The sequence below is a fragment of the Ambystoma mexicanum genome, chromosome 3q (assembly GCF_040938575.1).
Source record: "Ambystoma mexicanum isolate Mex_15411 chromosome 3q, UKY_AmexF1_1, whole genome shotgun sequence".
Taxonomy (NCBI): Eukaryota; Metazoa; Chordata; class Amphibia; order Caudata; family Ambystomatidae; genus Ambystoma; species Ambystoma mexicanum.
The window spans coordinates 1230042630-1230069952 of NC_090926.1; the positions used below are offsets into that span (position 1 = coordinate 1230042630).

Consider the following 27323-nt stretch of genomic DNA (forward strand, 5'->3'; position numbering starts at 1 on the left):
GAGATGCATTGAAATATGTTTATTTGTTGGGTTTGTGATGTTTATAATGCACTTCAACCCTGCCTAAATGCAGTGAGTTGAAAGGTTACAATGCTGAAAGGGTTTTGCAGAAAGTGCTGTGCCAATAGTGTAGGGGGCCATCCCATGAAAGGCAAAGAAGTTGTATTTCTTATACTTCAACGAGATACGTTAGAGAAACCTACAGGCTGCCTCATGGTTTTTTGGGAAATTTTCCTTAAGGCCTTGTGGTCAGGCCTCTCTGGTATATCTTCCTGACTCAGGTTCTACTAGTGATTCCCTTGAACTCACCGGGCTGTGCAAGTAGTAGTTGTGTCACTGCAGCCCAGGTCTAACTCAAGGGCTTTTTGAGTGGAATGGTTCACGGGTACAATACACACTTTTCATTAGATACCGAATAAAATATGTTCCACACGCTATATTTGTATACAAAAAAGGTAAAGAGAAAAAACAATACATTAACAGTTCAGTATAACTGGGTAACACAGAAAAGTCACAATGTAACAAGTAAATATCACTTTTTAATGAGTTTTGTTTCGAGAGTTATACATAATTCCTGGAAAAGAAAAAGCAGTAACGGATACGTAAAATGCTTTACAGTTCAGGCAGATTGGTTCACAAAAGACCAAGAGGGACCAGTATTGTGAATAGTGGCAGTCTGTGTCTGGGGAGAGTTACTTCAGTGTGACAATGCCCTGAAGGAGCAGTTCCTGTAGTTCTTTTGGAGGGAGACCCTCGGCAGTTCATAAAGAATGGGAAGTGGCCCACAGATGAAGAAAACAATGAAGACAATGCCCACCAATGTTGCCAGAGGGCTAGGAGAGGATCACACTGGGACAGGTACATTGTTGTACAGAATTCATTTGACAATTTCCAGAGGCAGTATTTGGCACATTGTTCAGCAACCAGCAAGAGAACACTGATGCAGATGGGACTCCCAAAGTTTTGGGAAAGGCAATTGTTCCAGATTTGGAGATTCACAGGTTAGGGGTGTAAGGAACTCATGGTGGCAACTGTAAAGACAGACACGGGTGATCACAGTTCAAAGGTGCTTATTAAACTGTTAATGCAGGGTGGAAAAACACCTCAACTAAACCAAAATCTAAGATGGGAGCAAGAGCCGACCATCAAATGAAAATAAGGCAGTCCTAGTGGCGTTGGATCAAAATAAAAGGGCCTACACTAAATAAGAATTGTTGCCAATTCATTACGCTAAATTTAAAAGAGGGTGGGATAGGGTATTCAAATAAAGGAAAAGGGCTCACAAATAATGGGTCATGATGCGATTGCCTTATGGTCTCCCCTCCCCATGTTTTTAGCACGGCACAAGGTGGGACTTTGGAGCACAGCACAGCTTGAGCCTTCCCAGCACCAGCTAACAGTTCCATAGCAGTTACCAGGTTCTTCGTTGGTTCAAATACAAGTCTCTTGCCTTTGAGGCCTTATGCTCCTAACAAACAAATACAAAGTTCTTGTTATACAAACACGTTGGGTGATGGCTTCACCCCTGGAACCCCATCTTGCGGGCGCAGACCCCTCACAAAATGTATTCAGCAAATCAATTGACTAGTTCCTTTCTCAATTAATTTTGGGGTGGTGACTTTCCACCCCGGATCTCCCTAGACCGGGCTTGGACCCACTTGACAAGGGGGGACAATTCACTTCCCCTAGTCTCAACAAACAAACACAAAGTTCTTGTTCTACGAACACGTTGGGTGACAGCTTCACGCCTGGGTCCCCCTCTTCCGGGTGCAGACCCCTTGCAAGTCGTGTTCAACAACCTATCCGAAGGGGGCGTGGCTTGGCGCCGATGGCGAGCGGTAGCTGATCCGCCGAGCTCCGGCCGAGACGCCGTTTCCTGATCCTTTTTCTCCGGCTCGCGTGCGACCCCGACTTCTGAAAAGGAACGAGCGGTTGGGCGAAGCAGCCCTGCACCTGAATAGTTGTTGGGCCCACCAAATTGGACCCCCCTGAGACTCCGGTGGCCCTGAATCGGTTCTCCCCCCCTCCCGTTCTTACTGGATCCAAGATGGCGCCCCGCACAGCATAGCGGTGCCTGCGAGGGGTACCCCCTCCCCCAACGGATTCCAGGGCCCGGCGGGGAGAGGCAGCAGCAAAAGAGAGGCTCCGCTCTTCTAGAGACCACCTCTACGGACCACACCATCACACACGGGGGCAGACCACAGCTCACGGCCCGATATTTGGCCAGGTGAAGGGCCCCACCAGTGATCTCACAAGTGAACTAACTTTTGAGGCCTAAAACACCCGCAACCATCGCCCCAAGATGGCCGCCAAGAACAAGACCAGAGCCGCCACCATGGACTCCTTTGTTTCCACCAGGGCGAAGACCCCCACTCAATCCAAGGCCAGCTCCTCTGAAGTTGCCCAGTCGAGCGAAGAGGTGGCGGCCGATAACCACTCTCAGATACTTGATGCTATAGCCTCGCTAAAGACGCATATAGACTCCAAGATCGACGAATTCAAAGTCGATATTCAACTGATCCGCCAAGACGCTCGCAACTTAACGGAGAGGGTCGCGACCGTTGAACAGTCGGCAGAGGAAGCCTCCACGGCCATCACAGCCATAAAGTCCGAAGTTGTCCTCCTGAAGAGGAAAGTCACCTTTTTGGAGGAAAAGGCGGAGGAGGCCGAAGGTCGGGCCAGACGGAGCAACATCAGGATCCTGGGGGTCCCGGAGGGGAACGAGGGAGTAAATACCACATCCTTCGTCGAAACCCTTCTGCTACAAGAAATAGGGGCCGGCAAATTGACCCAGGGATTCTCTGTCGAAAGGGCCCACAGATCCCTTCAGAGGCGCCCTCCCCCCGGATCGCACCCCAGACCCATAATCGCTAAGATACTGAACTTTCAGGACAGAGAAACTATCTTACGGCGATCCAGGGAGGGGGGCCCCATCGAGCGAGGAGACTCCAAAATCTCCATTTATCCGGACTACACGCAGAAGGTACAAAGAGAGCGGAACTCATTTGTCCCGATAAAAGCCCGGCTCCGACAACTGAACCTAAAATATAGACTACTTTATCCATCGCGCCTAAGGGTTGTCTACAAGGAGAGAGTGGTATTTCTCGAGAACCCAGATGCGGCCAACATGTGGCTTGAGGATAATAACCTGGCGGATGGCAAGGACAACTCACAGACTGAGACCTAACCCCCCAGCGACCCCCATGTAAGAAACATCGCACGTGAGACCGGAATACAGAAGATAATCCAACTACAGTTTTTTCACTTGGAAACGGCCTCGTTCGGCTCTGCCGCCAGGCCCTTGCCCCACCCCCAGCGTAGTATTTACCCGGTCTGGGCACCCGCCTGACCCAGCTCGCGCCCGACTCCCGGATGGGCTCCGACGGCTCGAGAGCGCCTGAGCACCGCGACAATGTTGTAGTTGCTGGGCGCACCAGTTTAAGTTTTGTTGTTAGCTTTATTAGTTGTACAGTCTTCATGCCTCTTTTGCCAACGCAGACCGAGATGGGTCTGGGACATGACACCGATGAACGAAATGCAGTGGTATCCCCCCTGCAGCCCACCCGAACAAGACTAAAGTGGAGTCGGACCCCAGAGTCCCACACCAAATCTGAAACTCGAACCGGATGGCGGCACAGCTTACTGTAATGACCTGGAATGTGCGGGGCATGGGCTCATACCTCAGGCGCAATCGTATACAGTCCTACCTCAGGAGGAAGAAAATCTCCATTGCACTCCTTCAAGAGACTCACCTCACGACGGAGGCCATGTCTAAAATTGCAGACCGATGGGCTGGGACTGTTAGAGGGTCCCCCTACTCTAAATACGCCAGAGGGGTGCTAATATGGATAAGCCCGGACGTCCCCTTCCAGATGGAGGGAAGTGAACAAGATAAAGAAGGGAGATTCACAGCGATTTGGGGCACATTGGAACAAACCCCAGTCTGCTTCATCAACTCTTACTTCCCTCATCACGGGATATCGGCGTACCTCGCCACATTGATAACGAAGCTGACTCGGTACCGGGACCGCACCTTCATATGGGGAGGGGACTTCAACTGTGTTGCTGACACGAGTGCAGACAGATCGCTGCCCCCCCCACGCCCGAGCAGCCTCACATCCGGTGCCCTGAGGGAAACTCTGGAGCAACTCAACTTAGTGGACATCTGGAGGGAACACCATCCGACCGACAGGTCCTACTCCCACTACTCAGCTCCACACGGAGTTCACACAAGAATTGACTATCTGTTCATCAATAAGGAACTTACCCCACACATAGCAACCACAGAATACCTGGGGCGGACGATCTCCGACCACTCCCCACTGACCATGTTATGGCAAATGAGAGGCCCCAGACCCCCGATCCCCATGTGGAGGATGCCGACCGCGGCACTTGCGGACCTCGAGTTCAGGGAAACCCTTGCCGAAAAATTGGAAGAATACTTGGAGAACAACATCGGTTCGGTCCCCTCCTGGGGCACATTATGGGAAGCAATGAAGGTGGTGACCAGAGGCGAAATCATATCGAGAGCCGGCGGAACTCGCAGGCAGTTGCGGAGAACCCTGGAAGCACAGGAAGCTGAGATCTCCCGACTGGAGTCCACATGCGACAACTCTATGGAGACAGAGACCAAGCTGAAGGAAGCCCGCACAGAATGTCAGCAGGCATGGGAAAGACTGGAAAAATTTGATTTCGCCACGCACACCGCCAGATCTCATAAAGAATCGGACAAACCGGGAAGACTACTAGCATGGCTCTGCAAACGGGAACACCCCAAACATCTCCCAGTGGAGATACGGGACGCTAATGGGTCATCCCACTCGACTCAGCTAGGGATCAATGAAGCCTTTGCTAAATTCTACACAGAACTGTATACCCACAAGACCCAGATTCCTGCTGCAGACATCATAGACACACTCGAGGAGATAGAACTTCCCCACATTTCGCTCGAGCAGAGAGAGGAGCTGGAAACCGAGATCACTCTTGAGGACGTTCAAGGGGCAATCAGGTCCCTCTCCAACAACAAAGCCCCTGGCAGTGACGGCCTCCCACCTGAGTTCTATAAAGCGTATGAGTCCATCCTTGCCCCAGTTCTCCACGAGGTCTACCAGGAGGCACACACGGATGGGATTCTCCCCAACACCATGAAGGAAACCATAATAGTCCCCATGCTCAAGCCACACAAATCGCCCACCGACTGTGAGTCCTATCGCCCTCTGGCTATGCTAAACTACGATGCCAAGATCCTCACATCCATATTGGCCCGCAAGCTAGCCAGGGTGGTGGGTTCCATCGTCCACGAAGATCAGAACGGATTCGTTCCTGGGCGCAACACCACTGCTAACCTCCGGAGGTTGCAGCATGTAATGGCCGAAACATATGACAGGGACGAGGACCTGGCGGTGTTGTCGCTCGACGCCATCAAGGCCTTCGACTCCATATACTGGGAGTGGATCAGGGAGGTCCTGAGAAGATTTGGCTTTGGAGGGGGCTTCATCAGGTGGGTTGAGGTCCTCTACAATTCCCCGACGGCGAGAGTAAGAACGGGAAGAGTGGTTTCAGCGGCTTGGGATATACAAAGGGGAACAAGGCAGGGCTGCCCGTTATCACCCATGCTGTACATACTGGGCCTGGAACCGATTGCATTATACTTCAGGCAGCAGCTTTTCGATGCTGGCATTAAGGTGGGCAATGCACACCACATAATATCCTTGTATGCAGACGACGTCCTTCTTTACCTAAGCTCCCCCGAAGTTAACGCGCCAACCGCGTTGGAGATACTGGACAACTATGCGAAGTACTCAGGGATCCGCTTTAGTAGGAATAAGTCCTCTGCCTTCCCCTTGGCGGGCTTACGCAACATTCCGGAAAACAATCTCCCAGAGATAGGAATAAGCTGGCAACTGGTCCAGTTCCGTTATTTGGGGATCAACATAAGCCACACCCCGCTACTCATGCATGAACACAACACCGAGGCCGCCATCACGAGTCTCCGAAGTTCTATAAAGTTTTGGTCCAAGCTCCCATTGGCCATGGTGGGCAGGGCAGCGATTGTCAAGATGATCGTACTCCCCCGATTCCTGTATTTCTTCGTAAACATTTGCCATTACATTAGACCGTCCTTCTTCAAGAAGCTGGAGGCCATCATCAGGGACTTCCTTTGGGGCCCACACAGGCATAAACTGTCGCTGTCCGTCCTCTCTCTCCCACACAAAGAAGGCGGAATAAAGTTACCGGATCTCCAGTTGTACTACCTGGCTGCCCAGCTGAGTCACATAACGAGATGGCTCTCGGATGAGCCTTCAGCAGAGACCGAACTGCTGAGGCAACCCTTGGACAATGTGATCCCCAAGGAGATCCTATGGCACCCTACATGGCAACCCCCGGTCCCCTCCATGGTGATTGACCTGGGAAGAAAGATATGGGCCAGGTCCTGCTGCATCAGGCGAATACGACACCCATACTCTCCGGACAATCCCATCCTAGCAGACACCTGTCGAACGGCTGCAGACATCTCTACGGCAAGGAGGTGGGAAGAGGCCGGCATTTACACATGGAGCGACATGTATGAGGAGGGAGAATTCAGGGATTTCGAATCTCTTAAGGCTGCCGATGGAATTCCCCCGGGCCAGTTCCTCTGGTACCATCGCCTCAAACAAACTGCTAAGAAACAATGGACCGGATGGCCGGAGGAGCCCTCCCCTGACCCTCTGCTACAAGAGATGCATGACCTCTCGGACGGCTGGAGACCTGTCTCCAGGCTTTACAGCAGACTATGTGATAAAACCAACCCTAAATGCGAAGATCTGAGGACAAAATGGGAGGCGGACCTTGAGACCCCGATTTCAGATAAAGAATGGGAAAGAGCGCTGATATTTCCCAAAAAAGTATCCAGGAACACCAGGTTTGGCCAGATCCAATTGAACGTTCTTTACAGGACATACATGACCCCACATAGGGTTGCCTCCTTCAATAAGACATCCTCCCCTGCATGCCCCTGGTGCGGGAATGATAAAGCAGATGTGATTCACATGTTCTGGACCTGCACCAAGGCGATGGCACTGTGGTCCAAGGCCAAACAGACCTGCATGGACGCCGGAATGACAAGATACGAATGGACTCCTGGCGAGTGCCTCCTGGGGACCTACCCCAGACCTAGCAAATCCAAGCACGCTGTTAAATTAATGGACATCTCATGTATCCTGGCTAAAAGAACAATAGCGATGGCCTGGAAGACGCCGTCGGGCCCCAGGCAAGAGAGATGGCTCAAAGAACTCGAGAGATGGACAACAGCTGAAACCAGGGCCTGGCAGGAAGGAATCACGAACAGTGGCGAAACCGAAGGTGGCACTTTGGAATCATGGAAGGCCCTCCTCAGAGACATACGCTTCAGCGCTGACTACAAACCCCCCTGAAGTCCCACACCACTGCATTGACACTGCTCGGATGCCGGCATTGGTGGAACCACCCCTGTGTTTGACCCCTCTTGCTTCCTGAAACTTTGGGTCATTGCCCCTAACCCACCCGTCCACTGTAAGTTTGCTACAACATGAAGACTGTTGTTGATTTGTTTGTTCCCCCCCCCCTTGTTTCCCCCTCACCGTCTCCTCCCCAGTTCAAACCAATGTTGATTTCTTGTTGTATTGCACGTTTTCTTTTTCTTTTTTCTATCAAAACCAATAAAATACGTTTTAAAAAAAAAAAAACAACCTATCCGAAACAGTTCCTTTCTTAGTGTACTTTGGCCTGTGACTTTCCACCCTGGATCTCCCTCGGCCGGGCTCGGACCCCAAATAACAAGGGGAACACTTCACCTCCCCTTTTCTTGTATTGCTTCTCGATTTCACAAATTTTACATAATTATTCGGGCTTCACCCCTGGTTGTCAGTCTCCCTCTTCCGGGTCCACTCTCGCCAACTTTGCGAAACACAGTTCATGTGCTACTTTTCACCATGCGGGATTCACTTCCCTTAACTTTCGCGCTCATCTGTCTGTCAAAGACTTTCGACAGTACAGAGGATTTGACAAGACCCTTGTATGACCACTTTGACCTTTGCCTCTTCCCAAGGCCTTCTGGTTACAGTAGTGTAACAGTCAAGAGGGTCAGTTATACCACAGAGGGGCCCGAGACCCAGAGACCCACCTGGTTGGGGAATGGTGGGGTCAGGAGATATCTAATCCAGGCGTAGCACAGACGGAGAAATGTAATATGGAACTCCAGGACGAGCCCAAAAGATTCGGAGCGCAGCCTTTCTGCAAAGTAGCAGGGACGCCGACGTTTGAATATGGCGGCGGTCTGAAAGACATGGAACCTTCGGGCGGACACACGAGAGTCAGAACATCGCACTCATGCGAATTAGAAGTGACGCCGACGTTCGACTCTGACAGCCGGCAGAGAAAACAAGGAACCGCGAACAGGGAGAGGTGGGGCTGCCGCAGCATGGGGAACCTGCGGGTACTTGGCAGTTGTAACCCACCTGAGAACCGCAGAGCTGCGGATTATGAAAGTCAGCGCTGTAACAACATAATAGAGCAGGACAAAAACAGGAGACTCCCAGAGACCCACCAAAACCCTTCCAGGAAGGAACTAAGAACTCGCCTGGTCAGAGATGACTGGAACAGGGAGCGGGTGGAGGTCGAGGACAGCTTGCAATGCCTCAAGGGAAAAGGGGGCGGGGCTTGGGAGAGTTTATATAGACTGGAGGAGGAAGTGAACACTGATTGGCCTGTTAAACTCTGCATATATAAAGACAACGCTGGAAGGCGAGAGGGGGTTCATTCTTGGTTTTGTTGCAGATCGAACCAGACAGGACATCAGGAGCTGCTGAAGGCTGGTGGGCGTATGAGGACTAGGAGGAGAAGCCTTGCCAGAAGTCCTTACCAGATCCCCTGCAAGAATCAGAGAAGAAGCATAAGCACAGAGAAAGGACATTGCAGCAACTTTTGATTAAAGCTTATTCTTTTCTTTTTATCCTTTTTGAAATAATCTGAATAAAGACTCATTTTAATTTCCATCAAGCCGCCTAGCTGTCTCATTGTCACAAATTTGGTGGCAGCGGTGGGATCCTGAAACACGGTATGGAGAGTATCATCAAGGCCTTAGCAGAAGGACAGCAACAGCTTCAGCAACTGGTGCAGGTGCAGGGACATCAAGCCCAGGCGGATCGACAAGCTATACAACAAGTCCTACAGTTTCAAGCTGCCTCCCAGGATGCCCTGAAGAAAGTGACAGAAGCTGTGTTTGCTCATAGAGCCATGACGCCTGCCCCTTCCAATATTCTACAGAAATTCCAGGCCGGCGAGGATCCAGGTTATTTCTTTACGAATTTCGAACGGGTCGCTAGGAACTCCCAGTGGCCGGTGGAGAAATGGGGGCACTTCATAGCTCCTTTGCTAACAGGCTCAATGCAAGGGGCTTACCAGGCGGCAAACCCTAACGGAGACACAAGTTACGCAGACATAAAAAGAACCATCCTAGAAAGGATGGGGGTGGATGAGGAGGCCTATCGTCAGAAACTTCGGGAAACCAAACTCTGCAATGGGGAAACTCCGAGGCAACTGTACTATCGGGTACACGACTTAACCAAAAAATGGTTAAAACCAGCCAACTGCACTATACCTGAAATCATGGACAAAGTGAAGTTAGAGCAGTTTGTGGATGCACTTCCAAGCAATATGCAACGATGGGTCCGACAACACAATCGACCCACTCTCACTGAAGCCATAGACATTGCCACAGCATTCCAAAAGGCAGGTGGAGCCAAGATAAATCCTGTGGAAGGAGGAAATAAACCCTTACTTCCTCGACCCACGAATTTGGGAGATGTAAAGCCAACTAAGGTAGATCCCAGAGGTTCGACTTGGCCCATCTCCAGCAGGCAACCCCAGTGTTATGATTGTGGGGAGTGGGGACATATCGCCCGATTTTGCCCAAGGAAGAAGAAACCCGAACCTATGGAGATTGGTTGTATACAGAACCGGGAGTTTAGAAGGAGAAGAGAGCCCTATACAGTGGAAGTTCGAGTGGACGGTGTACCCCGACAAGGCCTGGTCGACAGTGGAAGCGAGCAAACCGCTATCAGACCAGAAGTAAGTGTCTTGGGAAAAAAAGGGGAGCAAAATATTTCGGTGAAATGTGTGCATGGGGATGTAAAGTCCTACCCTTCCAAAGAAGTAAACATAGAGGTTAACGGGGTTCACACACCAATGGAGGTAGCCATCATGCCTCATATACCTGCTCCTGTGTTAATAGGGACTGACCTGCCCAACTTTGATGACGGTGTTAGAGAAAAGGAATGGTTAAGAAGAGCTCCTTTCTCAGAAACTGATATTGAAGGGAATAGTGAGAGAATACCAAGAAAAACCAGAAGAGAGGTGAGAGAAGAGAAACGGAGATCGGTGGAGAGTTTCAGTGGACTCGTAGATTGGATTTCTGAAGATAAAAGAGTTTCTTTTAGAAGCGAAACACTAACTGACCCATCTTTAAGGCATGTCCTCGAGCAAGCAATGAAAGACCCAGAAAGTACAAGCAGTTATCCGAGGTTTAAAGTACAGCGGGGACTTCTATAACGGGTTAACAAAAAGCCTGATGAACAGGAGATTGAGCAACTTCTAGTACCCCTGAGTTTCAGAAAGTCTATACTGGGGATGGCTCATGATGACCAGACACGCGGTCACATGGCCAGAGAGAAAACCCTAGAGAAAATCTTGAAGCGGTTTTACTGGCCAGGAGTGTATAAGGAAGTGGCAAAGTACTGTGATGAATGCCCCACATGCCAAAAATGAAACCAAACCAAACCAAGACATGCCCCATTAGTACCTATGCCATTAATCAAAGAACCATTTTTTTGGATTGGCATGGATATAGTAGGTCCACTGGAACCCAGCAGTCATGGATACCAATATCTATTAGTAGTGGTGGACTACGCTACAAGAAATCCAAAAGCTTTTCCGATGGGAGGAACAAGTACGATCCAAGTATGCAACCAATTGATTCCATTCTTTGCCAGGGTAGGAATACCATCAGAAATAGTAACGGATCAAGGTCGAAATTTTGTATCAGGAGTGATGAGAAGAGTATGTCAACAGCTTCAAATAAAGCAAATCCGGACGTCGGTTTACCATCCACAAACCGATGGTTTAGTAGAGCGTTATAACAAGACCATTAAGCTAATGCTTAAGAAGGTAACGGTACCTACCGGAAAGAATTGGGACAGAGCAGTTCCCTGGGTCGTAATGGTATTAAGGGATACTCCACAATCTTTAACAGGTTTTTCACCCTTTGAATTATTGTTTGGACATCAACCGAAAACAATACTGGATATTGCCAAAGAAAAATGGGAAGGTCAAAAGGATCCTGCCACCCTAACAGACTATGTGATTGAACTCCAGGTTAATTTAACTAGGATGAGGGAGCTGGCACAAACCAACCTGGGAAGATCCCAGTTGACGCAAGAAAAATATTACAATCGGAACACCAGAGTTCGACAGTTTAAAATAGGTGACCAGGTGTTAGTTTTATTGCCCACAAGCCAGAACAAAATGTTGGCCCAATGGAGGGGGCCATATAAAATAAAGGCAATATTAGGTCCAGTAAATTACTTGGTGGATCAACCCGATCGGAAGGAAAAAACACAGAATTACCACGTAAACTTGCTGAAGGAATGGACGACCACGGACAAAGCCATACAGGTAGTCACAAGAATGACCCAGTGACCCAGGAACCTGCATTCAATTCAGTTCAGTGGGGAAAAAAGCTCAAAGCAGAAGAGAAAAGAGAATTGAAGGAACACCTTGAGCCTTTAAGTAATGTGTTTTCCTTCTACCCAGGAAGAACACATTTGGCCGAACACAAAATTGAAACAGAACGAGGACAGAGCACAAGGATCCGTCCTTACCGATTGCCTGAGTCAAAAAGGAAGGCAGTGCAAGCAGAAGTGGAGGAGATGCTGAGGGTGGGGGTAATTGAACCATCATGTAGCCACTGGTCATCCCCTTTTGTTCTGGTCCCAAAACTGGATGGGAGTATACGCTTTTGTATGGACTACAGACAATTGAAATCCATCTCTACATACCAAGCCTACCCCATGCCCCGTATTGATGAACTTATTGAACAGTTAGGCACTGCTAAATAGATTAGTACCATTGATCTGACAAAGGTTTATTGGCAGATTCCGTTAAGGACTGAAGATAAAATCAAAACCGCTTTTTCTACCCCTCTGGTCTATATCAATTTTCAGTTCTACCATTTGGGTTACATGGAGCCCCAGCAACTTTTCAATCACTGATGAATCAGGTTCTCGCTCCTCATAAGGGATACTGTGCAGCCTACCTGGATGACATAGTTGTATACAGTAAAAACTGGAAGGTTCATCTGAGTCAATTATCATCAGTAATAAAATCATTGCAATCAGCAGATCTTAACGTACACCCAAAGACAACTCTACTGGCCGCCAATCAGACTCGATACCTGAGATATCTGGTCGGGGACGGGGTTATACGACCCAAGTTGGACAAAATTGAATCAATAGGGAAACTGCCTATGCTCAGCAATAAGAAGCAGATCAGAGCCTTTTTAGGCTTCATTGGATATTATCGGCGTTTCATACCTTTGTTTTCTTCCATTGCCAGCCCGTTGACAGAGGCTCTCAAATCTTCCTACAAAGGCGACCTGCTTAAAGATGAAGAAGCTTGTAAAGCCTTTACAGAGCTGAAACAGATAATATCAACACAACCTGTTCTAAGGTGTCCCAATTTCCAAGAAAGGTTTTTTGTGCAATCAGACGCATCAGGAATAGGAATAGGGGCCGTACCATCACAAGGTAGTGAAACGGATCTACGGCCAGTGGCCTTTATAAGTCACAAGCTCTTACCACATGAGGTGGTGTATTCTACCATTGAGAAAGAGTGTCTAGCTATCAAATGGGCCATTGAGACACTCAGATATTAACTCGCTGGAAGAAAGTTTACAGTTTTTACAGATCATGCTCCCCTCCAATGGTTGGCCATGAACAAGGACTCAAACCAATGAGTATTGAGATGGTTCTTAACCCTACAGGAATTTTGTTTTGAAACAGTGCACCGACCAGCGGCTTTCCAATTAGTTCCGGATTACCTATCCAGAAATCCTGACCAGCCCAATCGGCTGGATGCTTCGGGGGGTGTATGTAACAGTCAAGAGGGTCAGTTATACCACGGAGGGGCCCGAGACCCAGAGACACACCTGGTTGGGGAATGGTGGGGTCAGGAGATATCTAATCCAGGCGAAGCACAGACAGAGAAATGTAATATGGAACTCCAGGACGGGCCCAAAAGAGTCAGAACGCAGCCTTTCTGCGAAGTAGCAGGGACGCCGACATTCGAATCTGGCGGCGGTCTGAAAGACATGGAACCTTCGGGCGGACACATGAGAGTCAGAACATCGCACTCATGCGAATTAGAAGTGACGCCGACGTTCGACTCTGACAGCCGGCAGAAAAATCAAGGAACCACGAGCAGGGAGAGGCGGGGCTGCCGCAGCATGGGGAGCCTGCGGGTACTCGGCAGTTGTAACCCACCTGAGAACCGCGGAGCCGCGGATTATGAAAGTCAGTGTTGTAACAACATAATAGAGCAGGACAAAAACACGAGAATCCCAGAGACCCACCAAAACCCTAACAGGAAGGAACTAAGAACTCACCTAGTCAGAGATGACTGGAACAGGGAGCGGGTGGAGGTCGAGGTCGAGGACAGCTTGCAATGCCTCAAGGGAAAAGGGGGCGGGGCTTAGGAGAGTTTATATAGAATGGAGGAGGAAGTGAACACTGATTGGCCTGTTAAACTCCGCATATATAAAGACAACGCTGGAAGGCGAGAGGGGGTTCATTCTTGGTTTTGTTGCAGATCGAACCAGACAGGACATCGGGAGCTGCTGAAGGTTGGTGGGCGTATGAGGACTAGGAGGAGAAGCCTTGCCAGAAGTCCTTACCAGATCCCCTGCAAGGATCAGAGAAGAAGCATAAGCACAGAGAAAGGACATTGCAGCAACTTTTGATTAAACCTTATTCTTTTCTTTTTATCCTTTTTGAAATAGTCTGAATAAAGACCCATTTTAATTTCCATCAAGCCGCCTAGCTGTCTGATTGTCACAGGTAGTCTTTTACCGCAGGGTAATCACCTACAGATTTTTGAGTGAGCAGCCACGTGGTGCCGGACTCCTCTACTGATGGATTTCCCCCTTCCAAAATAGTAACAGTTCTTTGTTTGTTCAAAGTTCAAATAGCCAATTGCTACTTTTCATTCATCACAGTTCTGTTTCTTATCGGTTCTCCCCTTGACTCACTGGCTGTGGTGAACCACTTGGCTTTCTTTGTCCTTGGAGTCAAGGTTGGTACTGCCGATACAAGCGTCTTTCCCCGGCTTGGGAATCAGCAGAGGAGGGTCTTGTGTACCGTAGACATCTGCTGCAACACACGTTGGCTATTGTTCGCAGACTTATTATTCGCTCTGTGGAGGCTTTGCAGGCCTTGGTCAGAAAGGACAAGGTCGACACTCCCCTTGTCACCGTCTGTCTGCTCCGTCTTTCTCCTCCTCTTGAACTGCTGTGCTGAGTTAGCTCTTACGTTGTGCTATCTCCCTTGCTCTTCTTCTGCTCTTGTGCTCTACCTTTTATCCCTGTGGGGAAAGGAAAGCGCCATCAGGTGTGTGTGATTCTGGTCAATTGCCTGACTTTGCCTGACCGTTGGTTTGTGACATGTCAGGTAAACAGGTATTGCATTAGTCTGTTGTCTTTTATATCGGGAGAAAGTGTTGGTATCGGAAAAGGGGAGAGGTAGAGTTTCTAAGTGTTCTACGTGGTAGGATGTGGAAAAGGTGTTAAATGGAATTATAGATTTTGTACCAGGGGTTTTGTTAAACTTCGAAGGATGAGACAAGCAGAAATGACTGGGATTTCTATCTTGAAATAAACAAGGGGGATTGTGGGAACAGTATTGTTTTATCTGCACAGGTTGGGAGTACAGGAAATAATAATCAGAAGGACGGGGAAACGAATGACTAGGAGTATTCAGGCAGGGACCAGGAAAACAGACATTCTGAGAGGGATGGTTTCTGAGTGTACCGAGGTTTGGGGCCTCAGAGGATTGGTTATATACGGAGGAGTTGTTGGATCTCAGCAGGAAAGTTTTAATGGGAAGAAGTGAGGCAGATATATTATAACCTACAAAGGTTTTAGGGATTTCGTCCTCCTCTCCTTCTTCCGCTCCGGTGCCATACCATATCCCACCTGGGGTATTTCCCCGAGTACAACCCTGTACTCTGCTTCCTGAGGTCTGCTTGGGAGAATACCTCAGGTTTCTCACAGGAGTTGGATCAGGAGGAGCAGAAAGGATGGATGGATGGATGTGGTCAGCAGTTGCTGGTGATACAGAGTTCCCATGTAATCGTCAGGCATAGGATATGGCTTCTGATGAGAGTGTTGGCTTAGCAAGGGCCTAAATGAAGAAAGTTGACCATAGGGGAGTGTTAGGGGTCAGAATATGAGGCAGACAACTTTGTAGAGCATTTTCAACTTTTGCCATTTTATTAAACAAACAGGTTGGATAAACGCCTCACTATCCCTACCCTGACGTTTTCCCTGCCTAACATAAACTAAAGGGAAAACTCTAACCAAGGGATTTCAAACCCTCACACTTATACAACAATCAAAGCAAAAAGGAAATATATGGCAATTCAAATCAACAACAATATATAACAAATGACTTAATTCCCAGTATGATCAATGTCTCTTGTCATGGACTGGGCAAATTTCCCTTCCCCAGATCCAAACAAGATTTTCTCCACAAAAAGGGAAAACGAGGAAATCCATTTCAACACAAAGTTCAAAACAGTTCTTAAGTTCTTGTACTAATTTCACAAAGTTCTGTAGCTTCAATAAAGTATCTTGAAAAAGTAATAAGCTCTCACTCCTCCTGGAATAAGAACAGCCTTGTCTTTTGTAGCAACAACAACTGAATTGGTCAGGATGGTTCTCCACAATTTTAACGGCAGAAAGAATTGTAACTTTTCAACCACCTTTCACAATTCTTCCCCAATGTCACAACTCAATAAGTTGTTTTTTATTAGTACCACTCTTTAGCACTTGCACCTTCCACAACCTGGCTTATTCTTTCACCAGGTTTCTTCTGGGAAATCACTTATTGCCCTATGGGTATACTCACCTGCCTATATACTTCTGCAAGACAAAAACAGAAAAGTGCTTCAGTGGGTACTTTCAAATAAGAAATAACAACAACTGCAATAGTCTTCGTTGGTATCAAAATGTTAGTAGCTTTCAGGGAATAGAACATTCACATTGTTCCATATCAGGAATTTTCTACAAACGATGCTCATCTCCCACTGAATAGCTTCTTCCAGAAAGGCAGCCTGTGTGCAACCTTCTTTGCCCTTCTACATCAAGAACCAAACAGTGACGTGTATAAGGTTTTACTTTGCCAATCTCTTGGCTTTGGCAATCTGTGTTTGTAGCAACTACATCTATAAATCTTCCAAAGCATGAGCAACCAACTTTAGAACCTTTGGGCCTCGTGCCCTTCCACTCTGGCGTCTGGCAATAGTTGTTAGATTGATATTGCCTGTTCCAACTCTTTTGGCTTGGGTATTGGTTGTGCCTTTCAGAGTTCAAAGAGGTTTCCCCACCAGATAGTTGGAGTATCCAAGACCTTACCGGCTCATGGTTGGAGCCTTTTAAGTTTACAGCATTCCACTTCAGATGGTTTTTGACAGTTCGGCATTCATACAGCTTATCTGCTGCACGTCCTTTGATCAAATGCCATTGAATCGTTCTGCGCTGCACACACGGACAACAGTGGAGTACCCTGGAGTCACTCGATTGCCCCAGACTCACTGTGTAACTCGTTTCAATGTGCTCTGCTTGGTGTTTGCAGAACTTTGAAACGTATGCTTCTCCCGACCAGGCACCAGACCTTGCTTAGGTCGCCTTCGCTTCCGGGAAACACCATGTTAGAGTCGCCTTCACCTCTAAGCATCCCTGGTGCACACCAGCCAACAGAGACTTCTCGGCTGCTCTCACCACTTTTGCCTTCCGCTGTGCAAGCTCTGCACAACGTACCTTCGAATGGATTGTGTCCTCCCACGTATTCCTCATCTTATGATAATTTGTTATCGCCAGCTTCTGTCATGATGCCCACTCCCGGGGAGCCGGTTCAAGCCCTGCGTCCCCGAAAGCGGACATCCAGTCCCCAAGGAAGGACCCAGAAACCCCATATAGGGGCCCTTTGGACAGTGTCCTGGCGCCTATGGTGCCAGGCTAATAAAAGACATCAGTCCTGGCGCCATAGGCGCCAGGCTCATTATGGAAGTGCTTGGGTGCACTTACCTGATGCAGGCTATGCTGCAGGATCCCGGCCTCCTTGAGGCCTGAAAGGAACGACTTTACCTATGGGACTAATTTACCATCCGGGCGTGGTCGGGGAAGGATACATACCTGATTGGAGGAAGGATACATACCTGGAACTTCTTCCAAGGCTATTTAAACCCCACCCGAACAGCCACACGTGCTTCGCGTTGTTCTGCATCTGGCAGCTGGACGCTCACCGTGTCTGCTCCTGCATCCTGACTTCTGCCACGCCTGCCAGCATCCTGGATCACATGCAAAGGAAGAGAAGAAGAGAACAGAAGAAGGAAAAGTCCTTACCTGCTAAAATCCGCATCCCGGAGACATCTCGCCGACAATCCTGAAAAGGAAGACTTTTATTTAAAAGCTCATCGCGTCGATCGCTGCAGCGCCGCATTCCACTCACCTTTACAGGGCGCCTCCATGTTCAGCAGCGATCATCCGGATTCGCAGTCACGCCCCAGCGCCTAGGGAGAAAAAGACCAGAACAAAAGGTGAGAGAGAGAAGGGAATAAGGAAAGCTAAATCTCCATGTTAAGGCTTACCTGTTGATTCATTCCCTCTTCATTTCGTGTCCGCGCCGCATCCTGGCATTTCCGTACTCTGGCCCCTAAGGGGAAAAAAAGACATCAGCGTTAATGAGCGAATGAAAAGACATTACCAGATTTCTACAAGGATTTCACCTCTCATCTCGGGTAAGTGCCTGTTCCCCGGCATTCCGTACCCCGGCCCTTATGGGGAAAAAGACACTAGCATTAGTACATTAATGCATGGACACAAGGGGAACCTCTTATCAAAAAACTTACCTGGAAGCCAAGCAAGTTTCCAGTGAAGTAACTGGATACCAACGCACCCCTTCATCAGAAGCAGGATGGAGAGCTCGTCCTTCCAGACCCTAAGGTGAGACGCTACGAGGAATCACAGAAGGGTTTCGAGGAGGGTGAGAGGGGAAAGTGGGAGGCTGATTGCATCACCCCGCAGACAGTTAATCCCCTATTTTCGCCTACAGAAGGATACTTCTGTGAGCCAGACAAGCCAGATTTGGGGGCCCGGTCCAGTCCGTCTTCCGAACCCTGCGCATCACCTTAGAAGAGGTCACAGCAGCGCGAACCAGGCCAGCGCCTCCGTGTGAGTGAGGTGAGCGTTACAGCTTCGCTGCTTCGGAAATGTTTTTTCGGCAGAGGGCGCTGTGCTCGAGGTCGTGGCGTTGATTGTCCCCCGACGGGCTCCGTACCTTGTCGATGTCACTGATGGTATAAATAACTCGAGCTGCTCCCATTGGCTTCAGTTCCATTTTTCCGATTGCTTTCGCTCTCGAGAATGGCACGCTTCGCAATTTTCTACTGAAAATGTCGTCTTCTTCAACACCTTCAACACCCAAGACTGGGTTTAAAAAGTGTATCGACTGCGGATCAAAGATGTCGATCACAGATCCTCATCGCGTTTGTCTCTGGTGCCTCGGTTCAAGTCATCGAACCGGCGACTATGGCTCCTGCCAGTCAATGACGGAGAAGGCCCTTCGTGAAAGGAAAGGTAAACTGGCGGTGGGGAGGGAAGCTTCTAAAGCCTCGAAGGCTTTGTCTAAAAAACACAAAAAATCGAGCGATTCGAAAGAATCGGATCGTCATAGACACTCTAAGAGATCTCGATCTCGTAGTAGATCGAGGCGCTCTTCATCTTCCTCTTCTAAGAGAATGAAAAGGAGAGATAGATCTCCTTCGTCATCTTCCGATTCATCGAACGAAGTGGTAAGATGCCCGGATTCCCCTAGAAAATGGGAGGAATTTCGAAAGAAGATGATGGAGGTATTTGAGAATGCGGCCTCGACCCCCTTAAAGAAACCTCAGGAGAGCCGTACCTCTGTCGCTCCATCGGACGACATAGGGAAGTCGGGAACTACTGTGGTAAAACACAGTAGTATGGATGAAACTCGAAAAACTCGAGTCGACGCCAAGTCGTGGAAGACTCATCGAGAGCCGAGTATTTCTCCGATACCACATAAGAAACAGAAGTCGTCGAAAACATCCACGACTTCGTCGACGCCATCGGCGCCGGCAGCTTCGACAAAGTTTCTTCGACGCCTGTGTCGAAGACTTCATCGGGGTCATCAAAGATTCCTTCGACACCTTCTAAGAATCTTTCCATTCCTTCGACGAAAACTCAGGAGGAAGAGAGGAGATTTGTTCCATTACCAAAATCAGACTTTTTTAAGTCTATGGGCCTCATTACACGTTGTGCGGTAAAGATTTACCGGTACCGTTAATTCCCTAAGCCAATCACGACCCGAACCCACCGCTATCTGCGCACCCGTTAATTACAGTGCCACTAATAGCGGCAAGACCGCGGGCGCGCGACCCCCAGGCCGGAATTAGCGCCATGGCGCTAATACCAGGCCATCACAAGCCATGCGGACATGGTATTAGCGGCATGTAAAACACCCAAAAACCCCTTACCGGCACGGCGCTAATAACGGCATCGAAAAGCACCCGTTAAGAGACCTGAGCAGTGTACCCATCAACTACAGGTGGACACAATCAGCACAGGTGCATGCAATGGAGACAGGCAGCACAAAAGAGCACACCACACCCCTACCCACACCCCTTCCCACACCAAGTTGGTGCCAATAGCAGCAGCATGACATGACAGCCTTGACTGCATGATAGCAGTGCAGCACCAACAACAACAGCCCACACCAGAGGTGACCCGTAACAGGTACCCATTCCTCACACCATACAGGCAATGCCAGCGATCCACTGAGGAGGTGGCTCCCAACACCTGTACGGAACCCACAGAACCAGCAGGAAGAGGACAACAATATAGTACATCCCTCCAATGACAGTGCTCCGCTGCCTAAGCGGCCTGGGTGTAGCACTCCTGTACGGCCGTGTCAAAAGTGGCAAAGACAACCATGGCATGTGTAGAGCATCACAAAATGTGCATATGATGGAACGTGCCTATGCCACCTGAAATTGACATGCAACCACCAGAAGAGTATGATGTGGCTGAGGATGAATGCGGGTGGAATGCCCCGGCAGGACATGAAAGAGGCAGTGCCAAGGAGGCACACGATGTACATCAGCATCTGATTCTGTAATCTCATCATGCACCAAGGTGAAATAGCATGGACGTAGATGGGAATTGTTGCCCTGGTGCATGTTTCGAGGCCCACAAAGGACCCTGTCCACAATGAATGACACATACACAATAATGGAGACCACGCTTGGGTTTCAAACTCTGAACAGTGTATATTGAACATATTGTGGTACGAAAGTGCATTTCCCAAACTCCCAAAATACACCCTTACCCCCCTCCCCCCTCAACACACCCAAACAGACCCTTACCCTTACCCCCCTCCCCCCTCAACAGACCCAAACAGACCCTTACCCCCCTCCCCCCTCAACACTCCCATGTGAGTCTCATGACGTGATTGTGTCCATCGCCACATGTGGCACACGAATCCTGGTGGCCCTATTTGCCAGTGCCTGCATCGTCATCTGGTGGTTGTGAAGCCGTGCGCCGCAGGTTCCGCATAGACCGGCGCAGGGGACTAGTCTGGCGTGAACTCCCAGACGAGGAGGGGCCTGGTTCTTCCTGGGCCGTGAGTGGGCACCGACGCTCAATAGCGTCTGCTATGCGGTTCATGGCCTGCCGCAGTTGGGCCATTTCACTGCAGATTCGGCTGGTGCATGCCTCCATGCCCTCCCTTGTCTGCTGTGCCAATGTAGCAATGTCCTCCCTCAGGCGGACTGTCTCTGCCACATGTTGACCTACTAGGCCACTCATCTCGTTCTGCCTCTGATAGATGCTCGAGAGGTCATGTCGCATGGTGGGTGCTGGTGGGATGGCTGATGCACCTGGTCCCATTGCACTTGCATCAGGAGAGGATATCTGGGGGCTCCATATCCCTTCAGGGGTGGGTGAATCTCCATGACTACCCGGACCTGAGGAGTACCTCGGGCTTGCCAGTAAGGGGTTTGTTGGTCTGGGGCTCTGGCTATCGGCATCAATGGCAGGTGTGTCCTCCTCATCTGAAGGTGGGGCCGTGGCTGCTGCTTCACCCGTTGAGCTGGTGGCAGCAGAGTGCATTCCCTCGATGCTGCCCTCACCTGCTGGGAGACACACTTCCGTGGGTGCCACGACGGGAGCAGCCATGGCCTGTGGATGCGTGCAACTGGTGTTCCGGCTGCATTTGTCCCTGTGGTCATGGACACTCGTCCTGGCTGCCCTTGTGGATGTGGCGGTGTCGCCTGTGGCATCCCTCCTTGCTTTTTTGCTGGATGTGGGAGCAGGTGTGGAAGTGCGTGCCTCCTCAGTGTCAGTGTGTGATCCTGCAAGGGTGAGAAATGTTGACAACCATCAGTAATGGGTCGACCTGCCTTGAGCAAAATGAATACGTCATGCCGTTCTATGCATTCCGGGCTCTTCAGTGTGGATGCAGGTAATGGGGATGTTGGGTGGGTCATGCATGAATGGGTCTGTGTTGTTTGGGCATGTGGTGATGCATGCATGTCTGTTTGTGGCTGGAGCCACGGCATTGATATGGACACATGATTGGGGGGAACATCACACTTCACTGTGAATTGTTTGATGCATACACTCACCTCCATCGGACGAAACGGCCACGCCATGCTCCATTTGTCCAACTCCCTCAATGCATTCCACCCTGATGGTTGATGCGCATGTCTCCTCCCACTCGGTGTGCTTGATTGGCGATTCACTGCCTCCTCCTGTGCCCGTAGCCAGGTTGCGGTTCACGGATAGAATGTTCCGCACACGGAGCTGGAGGTCATCCCACCTCTTTCGGCAGTCTTTGACTGTGCGGGATGTGGTGCCTACCGCGCTGACCTTGTGGGCTACCTCTTCCCAGATGGCCTTCTTCTTCACAATGGTCTCCCGACGCATGTCGTTGTTGAAGATGACATGAGCATTGTCTGCTAGTGTCTGCATTAGCATCAGGAGCTCCTCCTTGCAAAACTTCTCCTTGCGTTGCCGCTCAGACGATTTTTTAATGGCCTTGGGCATCTTCACGGTGTCCTTGGTGTATTTCCCAACGTGGTTCCTGGTAAGGTGTCCTGGATAAGGGGGATGGCAATGGATTGTGTTTTTAAAGATGGCCGCCGTGCTCTTTCCCGTTCCGGTGCGATGACGCTATTTCCGTTTCCGCAATATAGCGGTGACCGCTATTAGCGGTGACCGCTAATGGCGGTCACCGCTATTTGCGGAAACCGCTATTTGCATGTGGCGGCAGGGCGGAAGTGCTAACAGCGCTTTCGCGGATGCCGTTAAGGGACTTTTTGGGGACTTTTGCGGCATGGCGGTAGGCTCATTACCGGCATGGCGGTAGGCTCGTGCCCGCGATCTCGTAATGGCATGCAATTTGCGGCCTCTTGCGAGGGCGGACACGCTATTTACGCCATGCCGGTAATTGCCGGTTTTTACCGCATACCGTGTAATGAGGCCCTATGTCTTTGATTTTTGAAGAATCTGGCTCTGAGGATGAGGAAATCTCTCCTTCTGGAGTGCAATATGGCACTAGACAAGTTCCAGAAGAACTTTTAGACCCAGAATCTAAGATTAGAGACCTGTGTGAGACTCTGCATTCTGCTAGTGGCATTGACACGTCACCTGAATTGGAGTTTGCTAGGCCTGACCCTGCAGAACATGCCGATTCAGGGTACAGGAGTCTGATGAATAGAGTGATAGAATATATGGGTTGGGGTAGAACCTCACCTACTTTTGACGATATGACGGACATAATTGTTCGAGGTCCCCAGAAGGATCCAGTTCTCCTCTTCCATAGGGCACTTCAGAGAACAGTGGAAAAGAACTGGGAAATTCCTGAAAATATTTCTGCTGTAAACAGTAATTTTCCTAAAAAAATATACACCGTCTAGTTCTTATCCTGAATATTTAAACAGACATCCCACTCCAGAAAGTCTGGTTATTCAAGCAGCAACTACTTCAAGACAGACTGCATATCCTACTATTCCCCGGATAGAGAGGATAAGAAAGTCAATGCTTGGGCCCGTAAAGTTTTTACTCCGGGTAGTATGGCTCTTAAGTCAACCAATGTCACCTGTACCCTGGCCAGGTTTACCCATACCCTGTGGGAATGTATTTCGGCAGCGGCTGATCATATTCCGGAAGGCGAGGAAAGGGAAGGCTTCCTGAAAATTGTCAAAGACGGGAAGGAGGTAATGAGGGAATGCCTCCAGTCTGGACTGGATACTGCTGATAGTATCAGCAGATCCATGGCTGCAAGCACTGTACTACGCAGATTTGCGTGGTTGAGGAAGTCGGGGTTTGCACCAGATGTGCAGGCCAGACTTCTCAACATGCCTTTTGATGGCTTGAGGCTGTTAGGTAGTAAGGCTGATGAAAGCCTAGAAAAACTTCAGACCTCAAAAGCTGCAGCTAAATCTCTTAGCGCCTCCATGCGACAGCCTCAGAAACCCTATTCGGGCTCATCTTCCTGGAGGGGTCGTTCTTTTCGGTACTACTCCTCTTTTTGGTAGAAGAAGAGAACAGGCTTTTCAAAGAGGCAAAAGAAATGTCCCTCGTGGTGGACGAGGAAGAGGTGCGAAACCAGCCTCAGGAACGGCATCTTTGCCCTCAGCCGCTCCTGCAGCCGCCTCCAAATCACTCTGAGAACTTGTTACACAAAACCCCAGTTGGAGGGTGGATCTCTCGCATCTGAAGGAATGGCGGGGCATTACCACAGATGCTTGGGCACTGGAAACAGTAGCTCAAGCTTACTGTCTCACCTTCCTAAAAAAGCCTCAGAACCATCCACCGGGAACCAACTCTGTCAAAATTCCAGATACGCTCCAGTTGCAGGAAATTTTAACCCTGCTGGAGAAAGATGCCATAGAACAAGTACCTGTAGTGGGGAGGAACAAGGGTTGGTACACTCCATACTTTCCCATCCCAAAAAAGGACAGAGGATTGAGACCCATCTTGGACTTAAGAAACTTGAACAAGTTCCTCAGGAAGGACAAGTTCAAGATGGTGACCCTTTCTCAGATCCTTCAGGCTCTCCGACTCCAAGACTGGTTGGTATCTTTGTACCTTCAGGATGCTTACTTTCATGTGCCAATACATCTCAAGCACAGAAACTACCTGAGGTTTGCGATTGACAATTCTCACTTTCAGTTTCGAGTTCTACCATTCGGGTTGATCTCCGCCCCAAGGGTTTTCACCAAATTAATGGTGGTGGTGGCAGCGAGTCTCAGGAAAGGGGGGATTCACGTCTACCCCTACCTGGACGATTGGTTAATCAGAGCACGTTCTCCCGAACAAGCTCAGGAACAACTTTTGATCGCCTGCCACTTGCTTCACAAATTGGGCTTCTCCCTCAATTTCAGAAGAAGTCCCACATGGTACCATCCCAAAAGCTCCAGTTTATCCGAGCAGTCTTGGATACTTCCTCGGGAAAAGCCTCGCCTCCCGAGGTGAGAGCTCTCCACATTCTGCAGATAGTAACAAAGTTCCAGAACGCCCAGCATCTACCGGCCTTCAATTTTCTGAGGTTGCTCGGTCTCATGAAATCATGCATTTTCCTAGTGCCAGAGGCCAGATTGAGAATGAGATCCCTTCAATGGGCACTCAGAACTCAGTGGTCCCAGTTCTCAGGGAATATGTCGGATCTTCTGCAAGTCCCGAGCGCAGTTGCTCAGGATCTACTATCGTGGGCTTGCAACAACAACATCCTCATAGGAGAATCTTTTTGGCAACCATGGCCGGAGATAACAGTAGTAACGGACGCCTCACTCACGGGGTGGGGAGCACAAACCAACAATCTGAAAATCAGTGGTCATTGGTCTCCATCTGAGGCCAAACTACACATCAACCTATTGGAGCTGAGGGCAATCAGACTCGCGCTGAAGGCCTTCCTGCCCTCTGTACAGGGAAAGAATGTCCTGATAATGACGGACAACACAGTAGCCATGTACTACCTCAACAAGAGAGGCGGCGTAGTGTCACTACCACTGTGCAGAGAGGCAATGCAGCTCTGGTTCTGGGCAATACGAGAAGGAATCTTTCTATCGGCAGTTCACCTAGCCGGAGAGCAGAACACGGCAGCAGATGCTCTGAGCAGGCAGAGCACAGTCTCCCACGAGTGGGAGCTAGCTCAGGAAGTCCTTCTGGAGATCTTTGCCCTTTGGGGAACCCCTCAAGTGGATCTGTTCGCTACCACGACCTACCGGAAGTGTAAACAGTACTGCTCAAGGGAATTTCCTCCGAGAGGAGCTCTAGGAGACGCGTTCGTGGTGGAGTGGAAGTTCCCACTTCTGTACGCTTTTCCTCCAGTCCCCATAACTCCTCAAGTAATCAGGAGGTTGAGAAAGTTCAGGAAAACCATGATCCCAATTGCCCTGGATTGGGCCAGGAGGACGTGGTACCCGGACATTCTGGACATGTCCATCTGCCCTCCAATACGTCTTCCGCAAAGAGAGGATCTTCTCTCGCAAGAGGAAGGTCGGGTACTCCATCCAGCGGTCAAGACACTCAACCTTCACGCATGGTCTCTGTGAGGTTGAGATACAAGGATTGGGATCTTCCGGATGACGTTATGGAGATTTTGCTTTCTGCCAGAAGGCCAGCAACGAAATCTTTGTGCCGATGTCGTTGGAACAAGTTCGATAACTGGTGCAAAGATAAGGATGTGGACCCTTTTCAATGTGGCACCCCAATGGTGCTCTCTTTCCTATTACATCTAGCCAATCTGGGGCTCCAGATCGGAACAATTAAAGGACATCTTGCTGCACTGTCGATTTTCAAGTGCTCCTCGGAAGAGGTTTCCTACTTCACAATTCCATTAATCATTCAATTCCTGAAAGGGCTTACTAACGTATACCCTCCAGTACCTTTTCATGTCCCAACTTGGGATTTAAATCTAGTACTTAAGTTTCTAACTTTTATACCTTTTGAGCCTCTGCACTCTTGTCCTTTGAAGCTTCTAACATTAAAAACTGTCCTTCTTGTGGCCTTAACATCAGCCCGCAGGGTTAGCGAACTACAGGCTCTCTCATGTAAACCTCCATATACTACTTTTTACAAGGACAAGGTAGTTCTTAAAGTTAAACCTTCCTTTTTACCAAAAGTAATTTCTGACTTCCATTTGTCACAAAAAATCATATTACCAACATTCTATCATCCTCCTCCTCATTTGGGCATAGAAGAGGAGAGACTGTATAGACTGGACCCCAAAAGGGCTCTCAGTTTTTACATTTCAAGAATGTCAGAATGACGTCAAGATGACCAACTCTTTGTAGGTTATACAGGTCATAAATTGGGATTATCGGTGACAAAACAAACCATATCCCGCTGGATCATTCTGGCTATAATTGAATGCTACAGATTGGCAGGAAAGGACCCCCCAGATGGGGTTCGAGCCCATTCCACTAGGGGGATGGCTACTTCTGCGGCTCTGAAGAGGGGAGTTCCTGCAGCAGATATTTGTTCAGCTGCAACATAGAAATCGATGCATACTTTCATCAAGCATTATTGCTTAGATGCTTTCTCCTCCAACGAGGGGTTATTTGCCAAGGCGGTACTTAATTCTGTCCATGAAAACACTACCTAGTACTCCCACCTCCAAAATTGCCACTGCTATGGGAGTCTATCATAAGATGAGGAATACGTGGGAGGACACAATCCATTCGAAGAACAAGTTACTTACCAACTGTAACGTTCTTTCGACTGGATGCTCCTCCCACGTATTCCGCATTGACCCTCCCAACCTACCCTACAGTACAGTTTGCATTTTTTCTTACACTTTCCTTTCACGAAGAGTGCATCAATCATGAGGCACGCCTGGGTGTTCCTCCTATATTTCATCGAAAAAACAAAGAACTAAAGCCAACGGGCACAGCTCAAGCTATTTATACCATCAGTGACGTCGACAAGGTACGGAGCCCGTCGAGGGACA

The 27323-nt window shown here is 49.2% G+C and overlaps 1 protein-coding gene across 4 annotated transcripts in view; it reads left to right on the plus strand.

Moving 5' to 3' along the window:
- Positions 1–27323, plus strand: part of LOC138447799 (coiled-coil domain-containing protein 159-like) — a 1059213-nt gene that overhangs the window by 625487 nt on the left and 406403 nt on the right. The window lies entirely within an intron of this gene.